The sequence below is a fragment of the Tachyglossus aculeatus genome, chromosome 4 (genome assembly GCF_015852505.1).
Source record: "Tachyglossus aculeatus isolate mTacAcu1 chromosome 4, mTacAcu1.pri, whole genome shotgun sequence".
Classification (NCBI taxonomy): domain Eukaryota; kingdom Metazoa; phylum Chordata; class Mammalia; order Monotremata; family Tachyglossidae; genus Tachyglossus; species Tachyglossus aculeatus.
In genome coordinates, this window is record NC_052069.1 from 97,290,184 (window position 1) to 97,308,869 (window position 18,686).

General features: G+C 41.9%; 1 protein-coding gene across 10 annotated transcripts in view; it reads right to left on the reverse strand.

Moving 5' to 3' along the window:
* RALYL (RALY RNA binding protein like) overlaps window positions 1–18,686 on the reverse strand; it is a 670,673-nt gene that overhangs the window by 350,699 nt on the left and 301,288 nt on the right. The window lies entirely within an intron of this gene.

Sequence of the window (18,686 nt, forward strand, 5' to 3'; positions counted from 1 at the left end):
TATGATGCACTTCTAAATGTGACCTATAAGTCATTTTTACATTTTATAGATTAGGTATTTAAAACATATTCCTAAATCATTTCTTCTAGTCTATCATTCTGGAACTGATGCCCTGGATATCTGCTGTAAGCATGAGTGGCTCTGACTAATCTTAACGAACCCAGACTTGCTCCCTTTATTCATCCCCACTCTCAGCCCTACAGGATTTATGCACATATCAATAATTTATCTGTAATTCATTTATTTATATTAATGTCTGTCTCCCTTCTAGTCTGTATGCTTGTTGTGGGTAAGGAATGGGTATGTTTATTGTTCTATTGTACTCTCCCAAGCGCTTAATACAATGCCTTGCATTCAGAAAGTGCTCAATAAATATGATTGAATGAAAGAACTAACTAACCATTTTGGTCACCATTTATTCCAAGTCCCAGAATAAATTGTTTTCTTTTCTCCATGACAGAGACATGTAAACTCAAGTCAGATGAGGACAGAATGAGGATATCGATCAATCATTGGAATTTATTGAGAGTTTACTGTGTGCAGATCTTTGTACTTAGTGCTTGGGGGAGTAAAATGCAATAGAGATGGTGGACATGCTCCCTGCCCACAAGGAGCTTATAGTCTAGAGGGAGATGCAGACATTAAAATAAATTACAGCTAGAGGAAATTGTAGACTATAAGGGCCTGTATACAAATGCTGTGGGACCTGGGGTGGGGTGAATATCAAGTGTCATTTGTTTGCTATATTCATTCATTTATTCAATCGTATTTATTGAGAGCTTACTGTGTGCAGAGCACTGTACTAAGTGCTTGGGAAATACAAGTTGGCAACATGTAGAGACCATCCCTACCCAACAGCGGGTTCACAGTCTAGAAGGAGGAGAAAGACAACAAAACAAAACATTCATTCCATTGTATTTATTGAGCGCTTCCTGTGTGCAGAGCACTGGACTAAGCTCTTGGACAGTACAAGTCCTTATGTGACTGACTACGTGGCTATATGACCTTAGGCAAGCCACACTTCACTTGTCTGGGACTCAGTTACCTCACCTGTAAAATGGGGATTGAGACTGTGAGCCCCACGTACGACAGGGACTGTGTCCAAACCGATTTGCTTGTACAGTGCCTGGCACATAGTAAGTGCTTAGCAAATGCCACAATTATTACTATGATTGAGTGCTTTAGCGGTACAGATCACACAAGAGGGAGGGCAAATAGGGGAAATTAGTTGGGGAAAGCTGATGAAGATGAGAGTCTTTCTGTCAGGGAGGGTTGCTAAGAGCTGATTCTTTTTTCCTCTTAAATACTATCGACTGTTGAGAACTATGCAGAATAATACCTCAACATAATTAGGACATTTCCATTAGAAACTAACCATGTATTCCACCACCAACAGGGTAAATGGGAAAAACATGGGGAGCACAAATGAGAAATTCAAATCTGAATGGAAAATTAGGAAAATATAAATTTTAATTAATTGAAATCACATATCTTTCTTCATAAAATAATGTCTATAGCTTTGAACTTTTGTTTCCGTGGAAACTAGACATATGGCAAATTTGATAGAGAATACCTTTAAACATGTTTAAGCAATGACTGTCACTCTTTGGAAATCATCTAGCTATAAACTTTCTTAATAAATGAATCCAATTTCATATGCTCACTGCTATTGCCACATTAACTTAGTGAATGGCTCACAGATATTCAAATTAGATATCCCTGAAGCTGAACTTCCAGCCTTTAAACCAGCTCCATTTAAATGAAGGTCAACTGAGCAGAAGCAGAATATTTTAAATGAAACTCTTTCTTATGACTGCTGGGATTATTCCAGTTTCTCTAAGTAATGATGGCTGAACACAAGCATATTTCCTACTGCTGAAGGCTGGTTTTGTAATTATATAGTCATTTATATAGTAATTAACTCTGTAGCATCTTTTAAAATGAGAATTATGTCTCTGCCAGTCTGGTCACCTATGTACTCAGATTCTATCAGGATAATGGCTCTTGAGGTTTCAGAAAGGAGGGGTCCTGTGGAAAACCAGTTTGCATTAAAGCAATACCTGTTGCTGAAGATGAAAAAGAATAAATGACTTTATATGAACTAGTTTTCAACATAAACTAGCAAAAGTCTAATACTTCTAAAATCATGAGGTACTTGATAAAAGCCACAGCCTCTTAAGGAAAATATATCTTTGATCATCAGCCAGGAAGGAATTAGCAGACAGATGTCCACAACAGAAAAATGGACATAATTAAATGACAATAATTGCCCCTGGGTCAGCCATCCCAGGAGAGATATTAATCATTGAATATTCTTAGAAGTAGGACTACTGTTCTGCTTTAAGACATGCCCGGCTCTGATTGAAGCACAAGTGCTGACATGAAATCTCAGTAAACACCCATTGGATTCCATAAAGAACTTCATTTTCTGAAAGAAGAAACACTGACTCTCACTAGACACAAATTAATCTTCCGCTCTAGGAGTGTCAGTTGTCCTATTTTCACAGATGCTGCTACGGTTAATGGTAAAATTGCAACCATGAGTCTTCATGCTTCTGAAAGAGAATCTCTTGCCCATCTTGTCCAACTAAATACAGCTGTGAACTTGTTCTGGACCCTTGCCATGTGGATGAGCACCGTTCAGACATCCACGGTAAAGAGGTGAAAGATACGTTCTCTCACAAACCAAACGTGCACTGAAGAAGCAGCATGGCCTAGAGGGAAGAGCATGGGCCAGGGAGTCAGAGGACCTGGGTTTTAATCCCGGCTCTGCCGATTGCTTGCTGTGTGACCTTGGGCAAGTCACCTAACTTCCCTGTGCCTCAGTTCTCCTGTTCTGTCTCCTATTTAGATTGTGAGCCCCATACAGGATGGGGACTGTGTCCAACTTAATTAGCTTGTATCTACAGAGCTTAGAACAGTGTTTGACACATAATAAGTGCTAAACAAATACCATGAAAAAGAGTTTTTGCAGAAGTAAGGATGGTTTGTGCTGAGCAATCCACAGGCTCTTGCCCAAGTGGTTGATATTCAGTAGCATGAGTCGGAAGAATGGGTGCAGTCTGTGGTTACAGGACAGAATATCCTCGAGACCTCAGCAGCAATAAACAGCAACTGTGCCCTCACCCAATTAGTGAGCCATCAATGAGTATGACAATCAGAGAGGGTTAATAAGGGTAGAGGGAAAGGGAGAGGGAAAGAGGGTATTTTCCATTTTCTGGCAAAAACTAGAGGAAAAAGGAAAAACCAGGAAACAAAAGCACCTATACTCTTTACACAGCAGAGCTGAGGGTTGGTTATCCAAAAAACTAACACATTTGAACATACATTCATCAAAGATTTCTGAACACACTACACCTATCTGGGTGCTCTAAACAATAAATACGAATAAGAAATTGTTGTACGGGAATGTGAGGGAATCTCTAATAAACCATAGACTGAAAGCCACTATGAAAAATAAGTTCCCTATTTGAGTGGCCATTTCATTCTATACAATGCTCTGATAATTTTTTTTAATCCTTTTATTGGTACCACAGTAATTTGCCTTTAAAATGGACTTTGAAAATCTGTGTTATAGAAATTCAGGTATAGGGTTTGCCACCTTAACTTGCAACGAAAACTTTAAAATATAATAAACTGATACAGGCAAATAATAAGTTGCAACAAGGGGGTCTTCATTAACCCTGCCAAAATCTAAGAGTCAGGGGAAATGTTAAGGTTGGGGGCAGGAATGATCAACTTTGCCCATACTGGAACTTTACAGTACAGTGCTCTGCACATAGTAAGCACTAAAAAAATACAACTGAATGAATGAATGAATGAACTCGGACTGCCACATGGAACTATCTTTTAGAGGCCAGCATTTAGAACAGTGCCTGGCACATAGTAAGCACTTAAATACCACAATTATTCTTATTATGTCATGGGCCAAGGAATTGTGTGGTCTAAAGATGGAGTTTTGACACTATAAAGAAACACTACATGGTACACTGAAAACAAGAATTACAAACCTCTGTTAAAACTTACTCTGGGTATTAAAGTTTTATGGGAAAGGAGGAAAGTCATGCTGTTAATGTGTAGATCAGGAGATGGGTTGGGAATTCTGAAAAGGGCAATGGGACAATGAAAGAGAATTAATGAGAAACAAGCATTCAGTCATCTCACTCCTTCCTACCTCACTTCACTCGTGTCCTACTACAGTCCAGAATGCACACTTCATTCCTCTAGTACTCACGAGTTCCACTAGTATTCACTCACTATTCCACTAGTACTCACTGTACCCCAATCTCACTACCTCACTGGAGACCCCTTTCCCTTGTCTTCCCCCTACCCTGGAACTCCCTCCTCCTCCATATACACAAGACCACCCGTCTCCTCACCTTCAAAGCATTATAAAGATCCCCAATTAAGCACTCTTTTCCTTGGCTCCCTCTCCCTTCTGCGTCTATGCACTTGGATCTGTGACCTTGGACACATAAGTTGTCCCCACCCTTAAATCATGCTGGTACAAGCAATGGTCTTTTTTTATGGTCCAATAACAGAACTCCTGTCTTCCAAGAGGAATAGCCAAAAGAATATGTACTCCTTTAGAGCTACGATGTTATAAAAAGCACAACGGTGTGTATTTATAACAATGGTCAGGTGACCAGCTTCTCTTCTGTGATTGCCGATCTTTACCTGACTTGATGCCCTGAGGAGAGCCAGCAGGAATTTCTTTAGATGTCTCTGTCCAATCAGGGATGGGGTACTCCACACTCCCCATGGCTATCTGTCAACACTTTCTCCATGGATTCATTCTTCCACCTCAGGCAGAACCTTCAACTCCCAGCTAGGGATTCTGATCCCGGAATGGAATAAGACAGTGGACTAAGTGGTGGCTCTTGCCAGGAAAGAGGTGCCCACTGTAAGAGGAAGGGCTCAAGACTGGGCCTGGGTTCAGGCTGAGAGTTGTAAGAGATATGACTGAATAGAGATGTCATATGGCCCAGTGGATAGAGCGTGGGCCTGGGAGTCAGAAGGACCTGGGATCTAATCTGGCTCTGCCACTTGTCTACTGTATGACCTTGGGCAAGTCATTTAACTTCTCTGTGGCTCAGTTACCTCATATGTTAAATGGGGATTAAAACCTTGAGAAGGAGAAATGAAAATAAATTGGAAAGGAAATGAGTGAGAACCACAGATACCCACCAATAATGTGACACGTTTTAAAATTTCAATTAAAGACATCCGAGAATTAACTGACTTTGGTAGACTAAAAATACCATCTAAAGGGCATTTGTTATCATGTGTAGCTGGTACTGTTTTATGGGTCAAATATGATATTTACATTAACTCACACAATGCTATCTTTTAATATATTCCATGCTATCTTAATCATATATATATATATACCATATCTTAATCATATACATATATACCACGATTAACCTCCACAACACAGTTTCACATATCTCCAGAAAAATACAAGCATTTACAGAGCTGTCAAAGAAAAACCTCTTTAATCACCTTAGGAAACTCTTCTTTGCTTTCAAATGAATTAACTATTTATTTGGAAATTCTGGAAAATCATTTCTAGAGAGGTGTTCATGAAGAAGTCCTTCAAAAGCCTTTCCAGAACTTCTCTTTTGCACCCACTGACTTAGGAGTAGAGTCCCAGAAAAGGGGCATCTATCCCTTTAACCTGATTTCTTCCACCTGAAACTAAGATCATATCACATTCTACTGAGAACTCACCTCCTCCAGGAGGTCTTACCCAGACTGAGCCCCCTTTTTCCTCTCCTCCTCCCCATCCCCCCCACCCTACCTCCTTCCCCTCCCCACAACACCTGCATACATGTTTGTACAGATTAATTACTCTATTTTACTTGTACATATTTACTATTCTATTTATTTTGTTAATGATGTGTATCTAGCTTTACTTCTATTTATTCTGATTACTTGCCACCTGTCCACATGTTTTGTTTTTTTGTCTGTCTCCCCCTTCTAGACTGTGAGCCCGTTGTTGGGTAGGGACCGTCCCTATATGTTGCCAACTTGTACTTCCCAAGCGCTTAGTACAGTGCTCTGCACACAGTAAGTGCTCAATAAATACAATTGAATGAATAAATAAATGAATATCTGAGTCTGTTCCTGCCACAAAATATTGCCTGTTTCAGTATAGAAATGAAGGAATTTAAGGGACACTCTGCCAACAAGTAGAGCTTTAGAGGGAAAAAGTACTAACTGCATAGGGAGGGGGATGTCTGACATTCTGGGGGTTGCTCAAACACTTAGCACTCTAGGGTGCTACAGTGAAAGGGCAGGAGCTACGGGTCTTTGCCATCCTGTTGTAGCTTTAGGGTTGATAGAATAAGCTGGGATCCCACAGTTGGTCCTCTGGGGTTCATGGGTAACAGGGTAAAATATTGTTCGTAGGATCGCACCCAGCACACCTCTGTCCCATGGCTTCTAGGATCAGCTTCCCCATTACTGAACCGCTTATCTGCCCTTCCTTCACAATGTCATTACTACCTCACTTCCTCCAGCTCCTTGAGGGCAGGGAACCTATCTACCAACTTTCCTAAGCTCTCAATAAATAGCACTGATTGATATATTACCCAATTAATCCTGCCCAATTCTAGTCACTCCATTCATTCTGGGATTTCCCCCCGCCAGACTCTTACCATTATTTTCTAACTCTGTGAAATACAGGTTTCTATGCCGTGAGCTTATGAGGCCTTTCAGTCGATTGATCGATAAATAAATCATATTTAAGACTGCTTACTGTTTGCAGAACACTGTACTAAGCACTCAGTAGGGTACAATATAACAGAGTTGGTAGACATGTTCCCTGCCAACAGTGAGCTTACAGTCTAGAGGAGGAGACAGATATTAATATAAAGGTCTGTAGTATGAGTATGTTGATCTTTTTTCTTTGGTTAGCCTTATGTGTGTTGTGGACTCGTGCTGGAGCTGTCTCCCTTATTAGGGTCTACGTTCCTTAAAGGCAGGGCTGTGCTCAAAAAACTGGGAGTGGGGTCTACTTATGGGCACTGCTCAACTATACAAATTAAATTCATGGGTGACCTGCCCTGGAAATCCCTTTAAGTAAAATGGTTAAAAAATCATTCCACACGAATTTTTTATTCTTTTTTACTTTAATTTATCTACTCAATTACTTGTATTGAACAGCCCTTCACTGCATCTTTCCCAAGGCAAAAAATCCCTTTTGCTTCACCCTTCGGCACATTCAAACACCACCACATTTTGCCCAGGGTGAAAGTTTGATACTGCATCAACTTAATCCTGGCTCTGCAACTTGTCTGCTGTGTGACCTTGGGCAAGTCACTTAACTTCTCAGTTACCTCATCTATAAAATGGGGATAAGTCTGTGACCCCTATGCGGGACAGGGACTGTGTCCAAACTTGTTAGCTTGAATCTACCCCAGGACTTACTACAGTGCCTGCCACATAATAAGCACTCATTATGGAGAAACAGTATGGCTTAGTGGAAAGAGCATGGGCTTGGGAGTCAGAGGATCTGAGTTCTAATCCCAGCTCTACCACTTGTCTGCTGTGTGACCTTGGGTAAGCCACTTAACTTCTCTGTGGCCTCAGTTACCTCAGTCTTAATTACAGTCTTACAGTCTTATTAAAGTCTTAATCCTGTGACTCCAATGTGGGACAAACTAACTACCTTGTATCTACCCCAGCACTTAGAACAGTGCTTGGCACAAAGTAAGCACTTAACAAATACCTTAATAATAATAATAATACCATAAAAAACAATGGTATTCATTGAGCACTTACTAATAATAATGATGATGGTATTTGTTAAGTGCTTACTATGTGCAAAGTACTGTTCTAAGATATGGGCAGAGCAGTCAGTCAGTCGTATTCACTGGGCATTTACTGTGTGCAGCGCACTCTACTAAGTGCTTGGGAGAGTGCAATATAACAATATTCATTCATTTAATCGTATTTATTAAGTGGTTACTGTGTGCAGAGCACTGTAACAGACATTCCTTGCCCACAATGAGCTTACAGTCTAAAGGGCTATACTAAGCACGTGGGAGAGTACAAAACAACAGAATTAGCAGTCACGTTCCCTGCCCTGAACAAGTTCACAGTAGCCAAGTCTACCTAGGGCAATACCATCACTCGTCAGTAGCAAAGGTAAGTTATTTCTCAGTGGCACAGTTGGAAGCTACCTGGTTTTCAATCCTGTTTGCAATTGTTGTCTGTGTTGTCATGTCTGGTCTTGTCTTGTCTTATGCTGTCGAGTCATCTGTCATGTTTGGGGGACCTACTAAAAGCCATGTACTTCCCAAGCACTTAGTACAGTGCTCTGCACACAGTAAGCGCTCAATAAATACAATTGAATGAATGAATCTGCTTGATCTTAAGCCAAAGGAGGTGTGTAACCCACTCTACTGCAAACTCCTGCTCATCTCCTGACTCAGCTTGATTGACACCATAGGTGGCCATCTATTCAGTTCTATAGGAGACAATCTCTTTTTTTTTGGTGCAACAATTCCAGCAATCACTTGTATTTATTGAATGCATACTGTGTGCAGAACATTCATTCATTCAATCGTATTAACTGAGCGCTTACTGTGTGCAGAGCACTGTACTAAGCATTTGGGAGAGTACAAAATAATAAACAGACACATACAGTTGTATACTAGACAGTCTGGTTTTTGGCTGGACAATCCCATCAATCAATTGTATTTACTGACTGCTTACTGTTTGCAGAGCATTCATTCACACATTCATTCAATCATATTTACTGAGTGCTTCTTGTATGCAGAGCAGTATATGAAGCATTTGGGAGAGTAAAAAATGAAAATAAAATATATAAAATAAAATTCCCTGCCCACAGTGGGTTTACAATCTAGACAGGGAGACAGACAAGCCTGGTGTGGGCAGGGACTGTTTTGTCTCTATTGCTGAGTTGTACTTTCCAAGCATTTATTACAGTGTTCTGCCCACAGTAAGTGCTCAATAAATTTGATTGAATGAATAAATGAATATGAATAAATAAATTACAGATATGTATATAAGCATTGTGGGGCTGGAATGGGGGACGAATAAAGGGAGAAAGTCAGGATGACGAAGAAGGGAGTGGGATAAGAAGAAAGGGGGACTTATCAGGGAAGACCTCTTGAAGAAGATGTGCTTTCAGTAAGGCTTTGAAGGAGGGAGAGAATGATTGTCTGTTGGATTTGAGGAGGAAGGGCATTCTAGGCTGGAGGAAAGACATGGGCAAGGGGTCGGTGGCAAGATAGATGAGATTGAGGTACAATGAGGAGGTTAGTATTAGAGAAGTGAAGTGTACAGGCTGGACTGTAGTAGGAGAGTAGCGAGGTGTGTACTAAGTGCTTGGGAGAGTACAATAAAATAGAGTTGGAAGACATGTTCCCTACCCACAGTAGCTTACAGTCTAGCAGGGATCTCCTGTATCACTGTTACAACACCAACAATTTTTATTTCAAGGTCCCAGCCTCCCTCTCTCAGCTCCTCTGTCGAGTTCTGGGGTGTACGAATGGTGCCCCTGTATAGAAGAACCTGGGAGGGGAATACAATGGGCCTGGAGCAAGGGAGGAAATACTCTTGGTTTCTCCAAACTTCCATGAAATTTCCAAGTGACAGCATTACACTGTGCTGCATGCCTAGTGTAGAGTCTAGGTGTCTGGTGCCCACAAGCGTTTATCACTAGTTACCTGACTGACTCATGGGGGCCTCTCATTGCATTCTCACCCCACTGACTGACACTGCCCACCCTGGGCTCTCTACTGAAGCGTCCCCTCCCCTCCCCTAGCTGTGAGTGGGCAGCAATACTGGACTGGAGTGGGGAAATCTAAAATTCTGCCATTCTGGTCTCTGACAGGATTTCTTAGCTCTACAGAGTTACTTCTACTGTCCAGCCTTCTAGCAGAAAAATGGAAACATCTACTGATCAACGGTACGGTTCTGGCTCCACGCTAGCCCAGTGGGCTACCCTTCAGGCCTGGACAAAATGGGTGTGTGTTAGCTTCCAGAAGAGGAAAATGTACAGTACAGTGCTCTGCACCTAGTAAGTGCTCAATATATGCCAGGCACTGTACTAAGCACTGGGGTAGATATAAGCTGATCAGGTTGGACACAGTCACCGTCCCACAAGGGGCTCACAGTATTAATCCCCATTTTGTAGATGGGGTAACTGAGGCACAGAGTAGTTAAGTGACTTGCTCAGGGTCACACTGCAGACAAGTGGCAGAGCTGGGATTAAAACCCAGGTCCTTCTGACTCCCAGCCCCATGCTCTATTCACTAGGCCTTGAGAAAGTTAGTTATGTCCTCTAAAAACTATATAATTTGAAGAAGAGTTTCTTTTTGTAGTTACTAGTATAGTAGTAAACGTATTTTTCCTTGAGAGGGCCGTCAGTTTCCATTACATAATTCCCTCTTTAACAAACAAAGCTCCACAGTGCAAGTACTATAACATGTTCATATAAAAATAAGAGTGAGCCCTCTTCAGCATGTGTCCAATTACTGTACAGTCCAAATGCACCAACTGAAAAACTGGTTTTATGTTATGGGAGGATATAGAGCTCCACAGGACAAGGCAGGAAAGGAGGTTCAAAGACAAAGAACTCGGGCAGTAAGTGGTCAATGTCCAGCTTCCTCAGGGAAGCACTTCAATTTGTGACCTGCACTTCAATCTGTGACCTTTGGACATTTGATATTCTCCCAACTCCCAACCTTGAAGACTTGTGAGCATATCTTTAAATTATATATCATAAGTGACTTATGAATACATATTAATACCTATCTCCCCCTCTAGACTATAAGCTTAACGTAGGCAGGGAATGTGTCTACCAACTCTTGCAATAGACTCTTAGTACAGTCTCAATCCATTCATTCATTCAATTTATTCAATTACATGTGTTGTGTTCAAAGCACAGTACTAAGCACTTGGGATAAATATGATTGATTGGAAGAGAAGCAAAGGATCGACTGACATGAATCAATAGGAGGAGGAGGCTGTTTTCCAACCTCACATCTATCAACATGGGAAGGATGTCATAGAATACAACAATCTCCCAGATGGCACCTTGAGGCAATGCAGTATGACCTAGGGTCTCTAAGTACAATTACCACAGTTAACTCCTATAACTGCTTCATTCAGGGGCCACTAAAGTGCCCAACCTGGAATCTTCACAGAAATCTTAATGTCAAGGATTTCACGTCCACGTCCGACTAACAGTATTCAGAATAGGTATAGCTAAATTACACATTTCATGCCAGATACTTATCTGGAGATGTCTTGTAACCCTTCCCTGTTTTAAAAGGTGACATGTCCTTACTGTGCCCATTCTCTCAGTTTTTCATTCATTCATTCAATCGTATTTATTGAGCACTGTACTAAGTGCTTTGGAAGTACAAGTTGGCAACATATAGAGATGGTCCCTACCAAACAGCAGGCTCACAGTCTAGAAGGGGGAGACAGACAACAAAACAAAACATATTAACAAAATAAAATAAATAGAATAGTAAATATGTACAAGTAAAATAGAGTAATAAATATGTACAAACATATATACAGGTGCTGTGGGGAGGGGAAGGAGGTAAGGCATGGGGGATGGGGAGGGGGAGGAGGGGGAGAGGAAGGAGGGGGCTCAGTCTGGGAAGGCCTCCTGGAGGAGGTGAGCTCTAAGTAGGGCTTTGAAGGGAGGAAGAGAGCTAGCTTGGCGGATGTGCGGAGGAAGGGCATTCCAGGCCAGGGGGACGACATGGGCTGCAGGTCAATGGTGGGACAGGCGAGAACGAGGCACAGTGAGGAGGTTAGCGGCAGAGGAGCGGAAGGGGCGGGCTGGGCTGTAGAAGGAAAGAAGGGAGGTGAGGTAGGAGGGGGCAAGGTGACGGAGAGCCTTGATGCCGAGAGTGAGGAGTTTTTGCCTGATGTGTAGGTTGATTGGTAGCCACTGGAGATTTTTGAGGAGGGGAGTAACATGCCCAGAGCGCTTCTGCACAAAGATGATCCAGGCAGCAGTGTGAAGTATGGATTGAAGTGGAGACAGACAGGAGGATGGTAAATCAGAGAGGAGGCTGATGCAGTAATCCAGTCAGATAGGATGAGAGATTGAACCAGCAGTGTAGCAGTTTGGATGGAGAGGAAAGGGCAGATCTTGGCGTTGTTGCAGAGGTGAGACTGGCAGGTATTGGTGACGGATTGGATGTGAGGGGTGAACGAGAGAGCAGAGTCGAGAGTGACACCAAGGTTGCGGGTTTGTGATACAGGAAGGATGGTAGTGCCATCAACAGTGATGGGAAAGTCAGGAAGAGGGCAGGGTTTGGGAGGGAAGATAAGGACTTCAGTCTTGGACATATTGAGTTTTAGATGGTGGGCAGACATCCAGATGGAGATGTCTTGAAGGCAGGAGGAGACACGAGCCTGAAGGGAGGGAGAGAGAGCAGGGGCAGAGATGTAGATTTGGGTGTCATCAGCGCAGAGATCCACGCAGTATAGACTCATTAAGATAACAGAACAACAGAGTATATATAATAATAATTTGGTATTTGTTAAGTGCTTACTATGTGCCAGGCACCGTACTAAGTGCTGGAATGGATACCAGCAAATCGGGTTGGACACTGTCCCTTGTCCCACGTGAGGCTCACAATCTCAATCCCCATTTTACAGATGAGGTAATTGAGGCACAGAAAAGTTAATGACTTGTCCAAGGTTACACAGCAGACATGTGGCAGAGCCAGGATTAGAACCCATTACCTTCTGACTCCCAGACCCATGCTCTATCCACTATGACACTCAAAAATGCATGCTGCCTCATGGTTGATAGGTAAGGCAGGTGTTTCTGAACACAAAAATACTCAAAATGTCTAATATTAGCATCTTCTAATTAGCGGGGAAAGGGGATTTCTAAAATACTGTTTTAAGAGCTAATGTATTTCACTGCTTTTCCTTAATTGCTCCTATGAACGTGTTCCCTGTGCAACAAGATCATATTGACTCCAGTGCATCAAACTAATGAGGGCTTATTGGGGATGTGTTACTTCTTTAACCTACGGAACACTGAATAAATACCACAGATTTCAGAGATGCCACCTTTACTACCATCTTCAAGGGGAAAAGGGAGAGATCAAACTCCAGAGATTACCTTGGGATCACTGCTCTCTGTTGCTGGCAAAATCCTAGCCAGATTCCTTCTGGACAAATGCTCTAGGTGCATTGATCTATACTGTACCTAGATAAAATAATAATAATATTGATGGAATTTGTTAAACGTTTACTATGAGCCAAGCACTGTTCTAAGCACTGGGGTAGATACAAGGTAATCAGGTTGTCCCATGTGGGGCTCACAGTCTCAGCCCCATTTTACAGATGAGGTAACTGAGGCACAGAGAAGTTATGTGATTTTCCCAAAGTCACACAGCAGACAGTGGCAGAGCCAGAATTAGAATCCATGACCTTCTGACTCCCAAGACTGTGCCCTACCCACTACCCATGCTGCTTAATAATAATCATGGTATTTGTTAAGCGCTTACTATGTTCCAGGCACAGTTCGAAGTGCTGAGTAAATACAAGATAATTGGGTTGGACAGTCTCTGTCCCACATAGGGCTCACAGTCTTAATCCCTATTTTATAGATGAGGGAACTGAGGCACAGAGAAGTGAAGTGATTTGCCCAAGGTTGATGTAGTGAGCCCACAACAAGCTGCCTTGTTAGTTAATGTTTATGATTCCCACAAACAACAAGGAAGAGACTGATCAAGGCACTGATGGGCTCTACCTGAGACAGGTGATTGCTGGCCTGTGGGGAGTGGAGCATGGAGGGAGGTGTGGCTTTCTCTCCCTGTTCTACCCACTAACGGGCCTGGATCAATCAACGAGGGCCACATAGAGCCACAGCTGCGATGCTTAAGCCAGATGAAAGGCAGTTGCTTTAAATTGCTGAAGGGCACCTGGAGGCAGCACAGAGGCACACAAAGGACAGTAGAAGAAAAGCATGCAGAGAAGCATGCTGAGAGCAGCAGAAGGCAGCAATACTTGGAAGCAGAAAGAAGAAGCACTGGCAGAACAGGCTCCTCTAACCACAGACTGGTATTTGACCCTGGGTGGAGTAGAATGAGTGAGAGTGTATGCATGTGTCACTTCCTTGCATGTTGGTAAAACAAGTAAAAAGCTTTTCACAGTAACCTTGGTAATCAGAGGTACGGTCTAATTTCTTCTACGTGTTGGAGGCTCCCACCGTCCAGTTGGTACGAGCGCGGAACCAGGGGTTCACAACAGCCACAAAGCAGACAAGTGGTGGAGCAGGTGGAGCCAGGATTAGAACTTATGATCTTCTGACTGCCAGGCCCATGCTTTATCTACTAGGCCATGCTGCTCTGTATAGTAGTCCTATCAGCTGCACCTACATATCCTGATAAAACAACAACTTTAGCATTCCTTTAGAAACTTAGATATTCCTTCCTTCAATCAGTCGTTTTTATTGAGCACTTACTGTGCTTGGGAGAATACAATGCAACAATAAACAGATATATTTACTGCCCACAGTGAGCTTAGTAGTAATTCCATTAGTATCAATAACAGCAAACCTTTCACCACTGAGTCCTAAGAGTCAATCAGGGACCTGTCACAGCGTCCTTTCCCCTTTTTCTGTATATACTGATAATCAATTATTGTCTACATCACTTTTGTTTTTCAAGATGCTCCAATGTGAACTATATCATTTTACCTTCCTAATATGGGTGCTTTAGGGAATGGCGAGTAATTTCATTCGCAATTTACAGGTGGAGGGACCTAAGGCAAAGAGGCCCTATGGAAATCCGCTGAGGTCACTAGACACTCCAGTGTAGATCCCCTGACCACCAAATCCCTGTACTTGCACTAGGCAACTCTAGCTCTGAGAGACTTTTGGAAGGACTCTAGAAATAATAGCCCTTAACCTTCTGCAATCTGGTAGCACAGTGTAACATTTTCCTCCTTTGAAAAAGAAAAGAAAATGAAAACCACAACGTATTGGTGGCTGGCAGTTGAAGAGCTAGTACATCCTATCTGTTCAATTTTGCAAAGAAAAAAAGAAACAGGCTGCAGGAAACTGCAATGGAGGCCATTAGGAGACTGATGATCTTAGAAGCAATGTTATTGGATCGTTTACACTTAATCCAAAATGGATGAACCTATCACACCAGTGTCCTATTCTTGAATAAGCTTTCTGGAAAATTCTTCACTCTGAGAAGTAGAGTGGATTTTCATTGATCTGCGGTCAAAGAACATAAGGGCAAACCAGATCTATTACCCTGCAGCAAAGCATTTAAGAGCAATAGAAATAAAACATTAATTCTAATATGATGTATGTACTTCTGAAAGACAGGTGTACTAGATATTTCAAAGTATCATCATGTTCATAGCAGTTTCATGTCCAGAAGGGGAAAAAAAAAGCCCAGAACACTGTAGGTGATATAAAACATATTGCGAACAGTATACATGAGAAAAACTCAAATAAATCTCGCTATTAGTGTCAGGTCAGGCTTGACCGAACCAACTCTATTTTGTCAATCGACTCACCATTGGCCCAAGACGAGCACATCACTACCACTGGTGTGGTCAGCAGATCGGTGGAGCAATCCGCGACTGGTACTACTGAGAGCGAGTGGAGGGCCCTAGAGAGGGGGGAAGTGGGGTATTGCTGATAGCAAATGCAAGGTCCCCCAAAAATGGAGAGTGATGTGTCACCACAGGCATTGTCAGCAGAGTGAGGGTGTAACTTCCAGCTAATACTGCTGATAGTGAGTAAAGGGGTCCCCAGAAGGCTGGAATTAGAGCACACCTGAGGCCAAATACCCTATAAAATTGGTGCCCAGGAGACAGCTCTGTGTAGTGGGAAGACTGTGCTATCACTTGCCCCTATCCAGAGTGTGGGATGCCCACTCGGTGCCGGCCAGTCTTGATAACGCCATGATGAACCCACTAGCATCAAGAGCATCCCCTGCTGTTGACCTAGAATAGAGTTAGAAGTCCCTCTTTGGGCTGGAGCATACATAACTGACCTATAGGTTTGTCCCTTAAGGACCTGGTGCTCGGTGTTGAATTTGCTTCCACGATTATCATGGTTGGACTGAGGTGAGCCCGGTGGCTCGGGCCTGTTCGTAGTATCATGGTTAGGCCTGAGTTAGCCCAGTGACTTGGGCCTGATTGCCATGACTTTTTACTCTGAATGCTAGCAGATGAGATAACTAGTTAAGCCTGGCCATTGGGCCATATTGTAACCAGTGCCTTCCTAATAAACGAGATGACTATGAGCAGTTTTAACGAGCCAGCATGCTGATTTTTAGCAATCCTTTCCTTTTGTGTATGTTCCTGCTCCTCTGATATTGTGAACATGGGCAGCCAAATAAAGAAACTTGTATTCTAAATGGCTAGGCGTGGCTGCTTTGTTAAACTCTGGCTCACACCAGGTAAAAGTCAGATCTCTGAAACCTGGTCTTAACTACTGGTGACACTATTGATGACTATGCTTGCTACATTTCACACAGAAGGTAGATAAAATCTGTTTAACAGGAGAGAACACATTTCTATGTGACTGTTTGGGGGAGATTGCAATTTTCTTATTTCTATTTTACCATTTAGAATAATTTTAATGCATGTGTGGTCTGTGTGTATGAGAGAAATGTTATATGGTTTCTTGTCAACAGAATCAATGATTTGGCAGAATAAATTATTCTGAGACTTCAGTTCTACTCAGCAGGGACCAGAAACCAGCAAAATCCTGTTACCAAGCAGGACTAGGTCCCTGACTGTGCTGCGCATAACCCACAGAACCTTGTTCAATTTCCATTACTGTGGCTAGTTATTGTCCTCACAGGACTATACAGTCTATCAAATGCCACTCTTTCAAAAAGAAAGGAGAAACAAAACAGTCCCATCACATTCCTGATGCCAGGAAATAAATTATTCACCCTAAAAATGTGTGTTCACATACATACTCACACATAAATCGTACCTATTATTGAAATTCAAGCAGTTGGACCAACTGAAACTGAAAATTCAAATCTGATTTCTGAATATCACTGATTCATAAAGAACAAAATTTTATCATCAGTGTCATTCTGACTCACACAACTGATCCAGCCAGCCCAGTATTCTCTCCAGCAGCAGCAACAGATTGTTTGGAGAAAACAATATGAGGGTTAGTCCTTCTTGACACTCTTCTTCAACCACATATTACGCCTAACTTTTCCTTTCTCAAATCCACTGTGAATCAACCTAAACACTCTTAAGTTTTCTGAATTCCTCCCCTATACCCCTGATCACTCTCTATAACAAGCCACTAGAGACACCAAGCCAGAAATCTGACCGGAACTCTTTCACCTATTGATATTTTCCACCTCCACAACTAGCTGCTTATATGCTATCTTAAGTACTTTTCACTTTGCACATAGCTCTTCTGTGGGTGGATTCATATTTGCTTAGAATTTACAACCTTTGCCGGGGCCATCCCTAGTCTCGGAGGTGACTGGTGAACACAATGCCACATTTTGTACACACCACCACCGCGTTTTTTCTTTTGTAAATTCAATTGTGCCATTCCTCAGCCTTGGTCTGTCCATTCTGAACAGTCCCTAACTCCCTCAGGAGTTTAAGTTCCTCGTGGGAAGGGAACATATCTACCAACTCTGTTGTGCTCTCCCAAGGGCTTAGTAAAAATGCTCTGAGCAGAGTAAGCACTCGGTAAATGCCACTGATTGATTCATTGCCTATTCCTTATAAAACAGTATCAGCTAGTGAAAAAACAGAGTCCTGGGAGTCAGAGGACCTGGGTTCTAATCCCAGCTCCAACACTTGTCTGCTGCGTGACACTGGACAAGTCACTTGACTTTTCTATACTTCATTTACCTCATCTGTACAATAGGGAATAAAGTTGTTATCCCCATGTGGAACATGAACTGTGTCCAAGCTGATTATCTTCCATCTACCTCAGCTCTTAATACAGTGTCTGGCACATGATAAGCATTTAATAAATGCCTTAAAAACAAAAAACAAACTACCAAAAAACACAGGAGTATTCTCTGTGTAGGATCAGAACTTAAATAGCAATATCTAAAATCAGATTTTTTTAAAAGCTTAAATTACACACAGAAACCTAATAAGTATGTGTGAAAGTGTATTCATCAGATCTGATTACATACTGATTGTAGGTGTTATGAGTTATTCAGCCTTGATTATCTGCAAAGTTTAAAACCACAGTTTAAAAGCTACGAAAAAAACCCACTTTCAAATATAGAAAATTAAGTCTTTCAAATCACCTAGTTTCAACTTTTATAGAAAGATGATGTTCCAATCATTGGCACATCTCTAACTTCAAGGCACCTGTAACTTTGGTAAATTCTTAAATCAAACATGAAGACATGGATGAAATATAAGGTACATGATCTCTTTTCTTTTGTCACAAAACACAACCACAATTTGGGAATTGCTTTTTTAAAAAAACAGATCCTTCTCAGAATGACAGCAATTGTTTTAACCTTTTTAGCCTAGCAGACCATTTGATAGGCTATTTCTGCATTATTCAAATAAGCTTAATAAATAATAACTGTTGTAACTGTTAAGTGCTTACACTGTGCCAAACATAGGAAGTGGCATGGACTAGTGGGTAAATCACAAACCTGGGAGCCAGAAGAGCTGTGTTCTAATCCCAGATCTAC